This window comes from Artibeus jamaicensis, unplaced genomic scaffold, assembly GCF_021234435.1.
Source record: "Artibeus jamaicensis isolate MK-2021 breed Jamaican fruit bat unplaced genomic scaffold, CSHL_Jam_final scaffold_1964, whole genome shotgun sequence".
Classification (NCBI taxonomy): domain Eukaryota; kingdom Metazoa; phylum Chordata; class Mammalia; order Chiroptera; family Phyllostomidae; genus Artibeus; species Artibeus jamaicensis.
This window is the reverse complement of record NW_026522030.1, coordinates 36,160,835-36,168,887: the sequence shown is the minus strand read 5'-3', so window position 1 is coordinate 36,168,887 and position 8,053 is coordinate 36,160,835. Positions and strand designations below refer to the sequence as shown.

The 8,053-nt window shown below is 36.7% G+C and overlaps 1 non-coding gene across 1 annotated transcript; it reads right to left on the bottom strand.

The window, feature by feature from the left end:
* Window positions 1-414: 414 nt before the first annotated feature.
* LOC119057798 (small nucleolar RNA SNORA61) lies at window positions 415-534 on the bottom strand. The gene has a single exon (XR_005084146.2). It is a non-coding gene; the product is annotated as a small nucleolar RNA SNORA61 (small nucleolar RNA).
* Window positions 535-8,053: the final 7,519 nt, after the last annotated feature.

The following is an 8,053-nucleotide window of genomic DNA, read 5'->3' as shown; positions in this document are numbered from 1 at the left end:
ACATCTCTAAAAGTTAGAAAAAGCAGAGCAAATTATACCCCTCCAAAAAAATATGAAAATCACAAAGTTACAAAAAATAACTAATGAATGGGAAAATAAATTATTTACTAGGAAAAAATTAACATAGCTAAAAGTTGGCTTTTTTAAAAAAATAATTAATTAACTTCTAGTAATTCTTGAATAAAAATAAAAAGGGGACACCACATATTTAAGAGATTTTCTAAAATAAGATGATGTTATAAGTTATACTACTTATTAATTTTAAATTTTAGATGCACTGGACAAATTCCTGGAAAAAACACAACTTCCCAAAACTAACATAAGAAAAAAATAGAAAATCTGAATAATCCTATGAACCTTAAAGAAACTGACCTTTAATTAAAAACCTTCCTACATTTTTAGGGTTTTTCTTAACCTTGTTTGAAACTAGCCCACACGCTACAGAGCTGTGAGGCCAGCTTCAGTGTTACTTTCCCTCCTCTTACAACCACCAAGACTGGCGTACAGATCCGATGGGAAAGGGAACCAGAGGGTCATTTTTAGTTTTTTAAAGAAATTCCATACTGTTATCCACAGTGGCTGCACAAGTCTGCATTCCCACCAACAGTAAACTAGGGTTCCCTTTTACCCGAATCTTCACTAGCACTTGTTTCTTGATTCACTAATGATGGCCATCCTGACAGGTGGGAGGTGATATCTCATTGTGGTTTTAATTTGCATCTCTCTGATGGCTAGTGATGTTGAGCATCTTTTCACATCTATGGGCCCTCTGTATGTCCTCCTTGGAGAAGTACCTATTCAGGTCCTTTGCCTATTCCTGATTGTTCATCTTCTTGGTGTTGAGTCTTACGAGTTTTTTATATATTTTGGAGATCAAACCCTTGTCCTATGTATCATTGGCAAATATGTTCTGCCATATAGTTGGTTCCCTTTTCATTTTGATAATGGTTTCTTTAGCCATTAAAAACTAAAAGTAGAACTGCATTTTGACCCAGACATTCCACTGCTGGGAGTACAGACTAAGAATTCCAAGTCACCAATTCAAAAGAACTTATGCACCCCTATGTTTATAGCAGTGCTATTTATAATAGCCAAGTGCTGGAAATAGTTTAAGTGCCCATCAGTAGATGAATGGATCAAGAAACTGTGGTACATTTACACAATGGAATACTATGCAGCAAAAAGAAATAAGGAGCTCCTACGTTTTACAACAGCATGGATGGAGCTGGAGAGTATTATGTTAAGTGAAATAAGCCTGCTGGTAAAACGCAAATACCATATGATCTCACCTATAAGAGGAATTTACTGAACAAAGTAAACAAAGGAACAAAATAGAGCCACAGGCGTGGAAACATGGAACAGACTGAAAGTGACCACAGGTGAGAGGGGAGGGGAATAATGGTGGAAAGAAGGGAAAGGGACTAGACAAGAACACATATGAATGACCCATGGACATAGACAACAGTGTGGGAATTGACTGGTAGCAGGGGGTGGGATGGGCAGAGAGGCCCAAAGGGGGAATATTGGGACAACTGTAATAGAATAACAATAAACAAGTTTCGATTTTAAAAAAACCTTCCTACAAAAAAATCTGCGGTTTCAGCTGGTTTCATCAGTGATCTTCCAATTATTTAAGGAAGAAACAATACCAATATTATTTAATATTCTTTATTTCCAGAGAACAAAAATGAAAGAATACTTCTACCTCATTTGATAAAGCCAGTGTAATTTGGTCCCAAAATCCGACAAGTATAAGAAACAAAATTATAGGCTGAAGTTTCTTATAAAAAGATCCACATCATTTTACAATTTCAGAAAATCAAATCTGCAATACACAAAACTTATGGTACAGCCTAATCAGATAGTGTTTATTTCAGGAATGTGGAGATGATTTAACATTCTACAACCAGTCTAAGGAATTCTTCTTCGTGTTAACAAGAAGGAAATCATTAAAATCTCAATATAAAAATATCACTTGATGAAATTAAAAGCTCCTTTATGATATAAAACAATAATCTGTTAGTAAAATGAGAGCTTTTTAATCTTATAAAGAAGTATCCACATAAAAGCTACAGATCAAATAGTTAGAGGATCAGTCTAAGTCAATAACTAAGTATTAGGAGTCCTAGGAAAAGAGTACAGGATAGAAAAGGGAAGAAATTATCAAAGAAAAAATAAAGGTGCTATCACATCACATTAGACCAGTCAACTAAGAGAAACTACTTAAAATATTTCAAACATTTCAGAGATTTTTCTTCTGATTGGAAGAAAAAATTTACCTTGAAGAAAAGACTATGAAATCTTCTAGCTCATATTTTCAGGGAGCAGGGAGTCTAGACCAGAAACTAAAAAAATTTTATTTGCAATAAATAAAATTTCCATTTCACATTCATCTTTGATCTCCAAGGAAATGGAAGCAGGAACCTCAGCTTTAAGATATTAAAGTTTTGCAGCCATGCCCGCCTACTTATCCTGTTTTATAAAAACTCCCATTAAGAACAGAACAAAGGCTTTAATCACTAACACAATAAAACATAAACACACATTATCCCAGGAGGAACTCCTTCATCATAAATGACTCTGTCAGTAACATGCAAAGAAACATTGTATGAAACTCACAAAAATAGAGAACTTACAATAAAAGCAATAAAATATATTCACATACACCACTGCCCCTCCACCCACCTCTTCACGAAAACAGGTGTATTTGGCCTGAGAAATATTTTTAGAAATAGAAATTTCACTTAATTTTCTCTTGATAACATTGGCTTTCTCTTGAAACATTTGGAAATCTAGCAATATTTGCTTGCATTTTCACAAGGCAACAGTTGGGGGCTGGTGTTGAGAAGCAGCTGCCTCTTTAAAATGAAACATTAACTTCCTAATTTACCACAGCTGCAACCCCTCCCTACTGTCTTACACAGGGCCTCCTTACAGGGTCTGGCTGGCACCTCCGAGCGTATGTTTGTGACCTATGTCCTATATAGATGCTACTGCAAATGTGATACACAGACCAGCATAATTAATATGGAACAAATGTCAATTCTCAGGCCCTACCACAGACCTACTGAATCAGAACTTCTGAGGGTAGGGTCCAGGAATATGGGTTTTTATGCACATTTATGTCCCATATGAAATTCTACGTTAGCAATTCCTTTGAAAACTTACTATTAGGAAAAGCTCTGTTTCCCATGAAGTATGAGCACATTGCTTCTACCAAAAACCTCGGATGCTGCAGATCTTCCCCAGGGTAACTGTGGGGTCCCCGCATCTGTGTTCTGTTCCCTCTTACAGCTGCCTTCTTGGGTTTTGTGTCCTATTGAAATTTATGTTAAATGAAGGTATAAATAGATAAACGTTGGTTTTGAAGTCTGACTGCCTTTGTTTAAATCTTTGCTCTTCCATGTGAACTAAGACAAGTCACTTAATAGTTCTGAGCTTTCTGAATCTTTTAAATGGGAATAAAATTTGTACTTCTTAAGACAGGATTATTGTGAAGGTGATTATTGTAAAGAAATCATAAAAAAACTCAGAGCTTTCTGGCAGCAAATAGAAAGGGCCACTAGTTAAGGATCAATTTCAGCTGCACATAACAAATTCTACTTCAGGGATTACTGAATAAGAAGTCATTGTTTCTCAGAAAACTTCATGTCCAAGGCAGCGACTGCACAGTATCATTGGCTGACCCAAGTTCCTTCCTTCTCTGTGCTCTGCCAGCCTCAGGAGGGGCTCTTATTCTCACCTTCGCCTTGTGTCCTCAAGATGGGACTCTAACTCCATCCCCATCTTCACCTTCTGATCAAAAAGTACAAAGAAGAGACTAGAAGGAAAAGGACATTACACTATTAGGAATAGAAGATTTCCTGAAATCATCCACAGACTTCCACCTTCTCTTCCTTTGTACTCCTGCTTCATGGGAAACAGAGAACTACATCACATGAGCACACCTAGCTGCAAGGATGCTAGTGATTGCTTTTTTAAAAAATCACAGTACATTAGGGATTCCTTAGGAAAATGAGAAAAAAAGATATTATACAGACCAGCATTATCTGTCATATAAAGTTTCAGTAGGTTAACTATTTTTATTTATAAACAAATGAAACTAAGAGATCAGTTATACATACCTGAAAAGTTTATGTATTTTTAATATTTTATATATTTATATATAAATTTTTTTTGTCCTGATGCTCTCCAGTTCAATGTGTCCATGCAAAATTGCATTGTTCAGGATGCTTATAAAGTTACCCAGGTACTAAAATATTTCTATGCATTATTACATTTCATCCTCACACTTTTCCCATAGGCAGCCATTAATATTTATACCCTTTATACTGATGTGGAAACTTATGTTTCAATAAGATAATAACTTGCCCAAACTTATGTAAGTAATAAGCGGAATAGTTAGAATTTTGATCAAAGGATGACCACTTCAAATACCTGTTCTAAAATTCCTCCTAAAGATCATTGCCTCCTAAAGACCTTTCTAAAAGAACACATTTACTATTTCTTAAGAAAATAAGCTTGACCCTCCTTATCCTTTTCGTGATTTTTTCCCAAACATTTCTTTCTCAGGCAGAATACATTTCTCATTCAAGTGTGGTTACAGCTTCTCCTCAATGCCTGAAAAAGGTCCCTGAGTGGGTTGGGGGTTTTTTCCTACCCCCCCCCCAAAAAACAGGTCTTTCAGGCATCAAAACATCCCATCTCCCTTTAGCTTTTGCCCTTAGCCAAAGGCTACATCACTCCCATTAAAGACACCAAAGCCCTCAGAGAGTCATTTTAATAGTATTTCTGTAGAAATATTGTAGATTTCTTTTCAACACTCACACCTAAGAAGATTGTGAGAAAATACATGAGGGAGAGTAAGAGTCCCTGTAGTTTATTCCTTGAGAAGACAAATTACCTTTTCACAGAAGATGAAAGATTACCAGAAAACAGCTTTCATTGCTAAACACAGTTTATTGTTAGGATGGTTAAAAAGGAATTGGCATGCCATTGGAAAAAATAAAATCCAGGAGGACCCCGGGGGGAGACAGTCGGCTGTAATCTGTCAACTGTCTCCTTGTCGTGAAAGCAACAATAAAGCTCTGAACTATTCAGCTACATCTTGGAGAACTGAAAAGTGTACACAGGCTGAACTTGAATGGTAAGTAATGCTTCAAAAAGGAAAGAGAGGTAGAATTTCAATCTAGTTTTCCTCCCATGTGACCAGTTTTCCCTAAAGCATTCTTACAAAGAATGACTTATCCTCAGATCCAGGAAATGAGGCAGCCAGTTCTAATAACATAGTTCTAACAGGCAGCTCATTAAAATAGAAGGGTAATACTTGTTTGTGTCTCCCATAGAATGAAGTTAGAATAATGACTTGTTGCCCGACAAAGACTCAATTAATAATTATGGATTACATTCCCAAAGTAGAAGGTCTTTTGAATATTAAAACTAGATAACAAAAGACCAGATTGACAATCTTCGGTATATATGTCTTCACAATTTCTCGTTAGACTCCATGGACATTACAGTAGATGCTACAGATTAGTCCAATCAACACCCATTTCGACTCTTTGTAGTATCTTCCTTCATATACTAAAAGATTAATATCTACATTATTCATATTCTCCTATAGAAATACCACTTAGAGACTTGTTATGCATAATCAAACAATGGGAGGTGGCAGCCACAAAGGTAGATCAGAACTTCTGGAAGGAGAAGAGGCATTTAGATCTCCTGGGGGCAACTGTGGTTAAGGTTCTACTCTTATGCTACAAATACCACAGAGGTCAAGTAGCATGCAACAGCAACAGAAAAGTTTCCATTAAAACAATGTCAAAGTAGTTTAGAGTTTCTCTACACTATGCTGTTTCTGATTATTTAAGGTTCAAACTTGATGCCCTGGCCTTCCTAGAAGTGTAGTATGCTATTTAAAGATATAAAAGTAATCACTTTTTGTTTAAACTACCCAGAGTACATTCTGTGAGCTGCAACTAATAATACTGGCCCACATAGAAATTTGTACCAGAAATACTTGCCAAAAATTGGCCCTTTAAAAATGGGAATTTAATATCGGTTATTATATTAGTCCACTTAGGCTGTCATAATAAAATACCAAAGACTGGGTATTTAAACAAGAGAAATTTATTCATTCGTAGTTATAGAAGCTGGAAGGAGGAAGATCTTAGTGCCAGCCCATTTGGTTCCTTGGTGAAGGCTCTCTTCATGGCTTACAGATGGCCTCTTCTCACTGTGTCCTCACATGGCAGAAAGAGCAAGAGAGACTGAGAGTGACAGACCAAGAATGAGAGAGGGAGGGAGAGAGAACTGTATCCTCTTATCTTGTAACAACAACAAATGGCATCATAGGAGCTAAACCCTCATGACCCCATCTAAACCTAATTATGTCCCAAAGACCCCCACCTCCAAATATCATCCACATTGGAGTTAAGGCTTCAACATATAAATTGGGGATAGGGGATGGGACAAACATTAATCCTATAATAATTACCTCTCCTGGGTAGATGTAAAGTTTGTCAGTGCTGATTAGCATTACAGGATGGGACACTAGTTATCTAATGGCTTTCTGTGGAATTCAGTGTCAAATCGTTACCTTAAATAAAAGACCTTTGCTTGGGCAAAGTTACTGCTATGAAAAGCTATTTTGAAAAACATGAGGCATGCATAATGTTGGAGGTGGGCTACATATTTCTAAACACGCTGTAGAATTTTTGTAAGGAAAATTACATGCTTGTTTTTTTAATATTTGGCCAAAAACACAGTCAGAGAATCATGACTTCTAGTGGATATTATTTTAATCAGGGGATGGCCCTAAAGAACACCAGGAGAAAAATGTCCAGAGAAGAAATGAATGGAGAGTGGGATCAACAATTCACAGAAGGTAGCAGCTAGTGGTTTGCCTGGATGGTCACTGACTTGGATTTATGACAGGTACCAGGAAAGAAGTATATGTGTGATCTTTCAGAATGAACCAAGTATTAATACATTTGTATAGCAGTAGTCATCCAAAGACCCCTCCTTATAGTGTTTAACAGTAATCAGGTGGACAGGCTGGCATCTTATCCAGACAGTTTTCAATGGGCTTATGTATCAAGTAAAAATAGTGGCAGGCAGGAATAAAAGTTTTGCATGGTATAATGGAACCAAAGTTCATTTGGCTAATAGTATTAATGATTGTCCCAATTTCCAACCACAGAAGCCAACTTCTAGTACCACATCTCTCAGAGATCAGCCAGCCACCTGATGGAGTGAGAAAATAATTTGTCTTCTCTAGAATAGACCTTTATCCTGGATATGGGTTTGCCTTCCTTGCCAGCCATGTTTATGTCAACATCACAACTCTTAGACTCTCCACACATTAAAGTAGATCACAAAATACTGCTTCTGACTAATTAATTCAATTTTGTAGCAAAAGAACTAAAGCAATGGCTACCACTCACAGGAGTCACTGATCTTAGGACATTCTCCATCACAGCTGACTTTATTGAAAGTGAAATTGCCAAATGAAGAGTCATAATATTAGGTGGGAATTTGGACTGCTCTCATAGAGTTTGTCCAATAGAAGTTAATATATGGTGCTGTTTCACTCAAATCCAAAAATATGTGGGTCCAGGATTATGTGTGTTTGCTTGGGCTGCCAACATAAAATACCATAGAATGGGTGGCTTAAAAATAGAAATTTAAGCAACCATACATTGATATTTCTCTTCTCTCCTTCCCTTCCCTTACTAAAGATAAATAAATAAAATTTTAAAAAAACAGAAATTTATTTTCGCACAGTTCTGCAAGCTAGAAGTCTGAGAGGAGAGCATCAACAAGGTTGGTTCCTTCTGAGGGCCATGCACAGAGGATCCGTTCCAGATCTCTCTCATCAGCTTGTAGGTGGTCATCTCCCCGAGTCTTCGCCTTATCTTCTTTCTATATGTCTTTGTGTCCAAATTTCCTCTTCTGATAAGAATACCAGTATTGGATTGGGGCCCACCTAATGACTTTCTTTTAACTTGATTTCCTCTGTAAAGATCCTATCTCCAAATGTGGTTATATT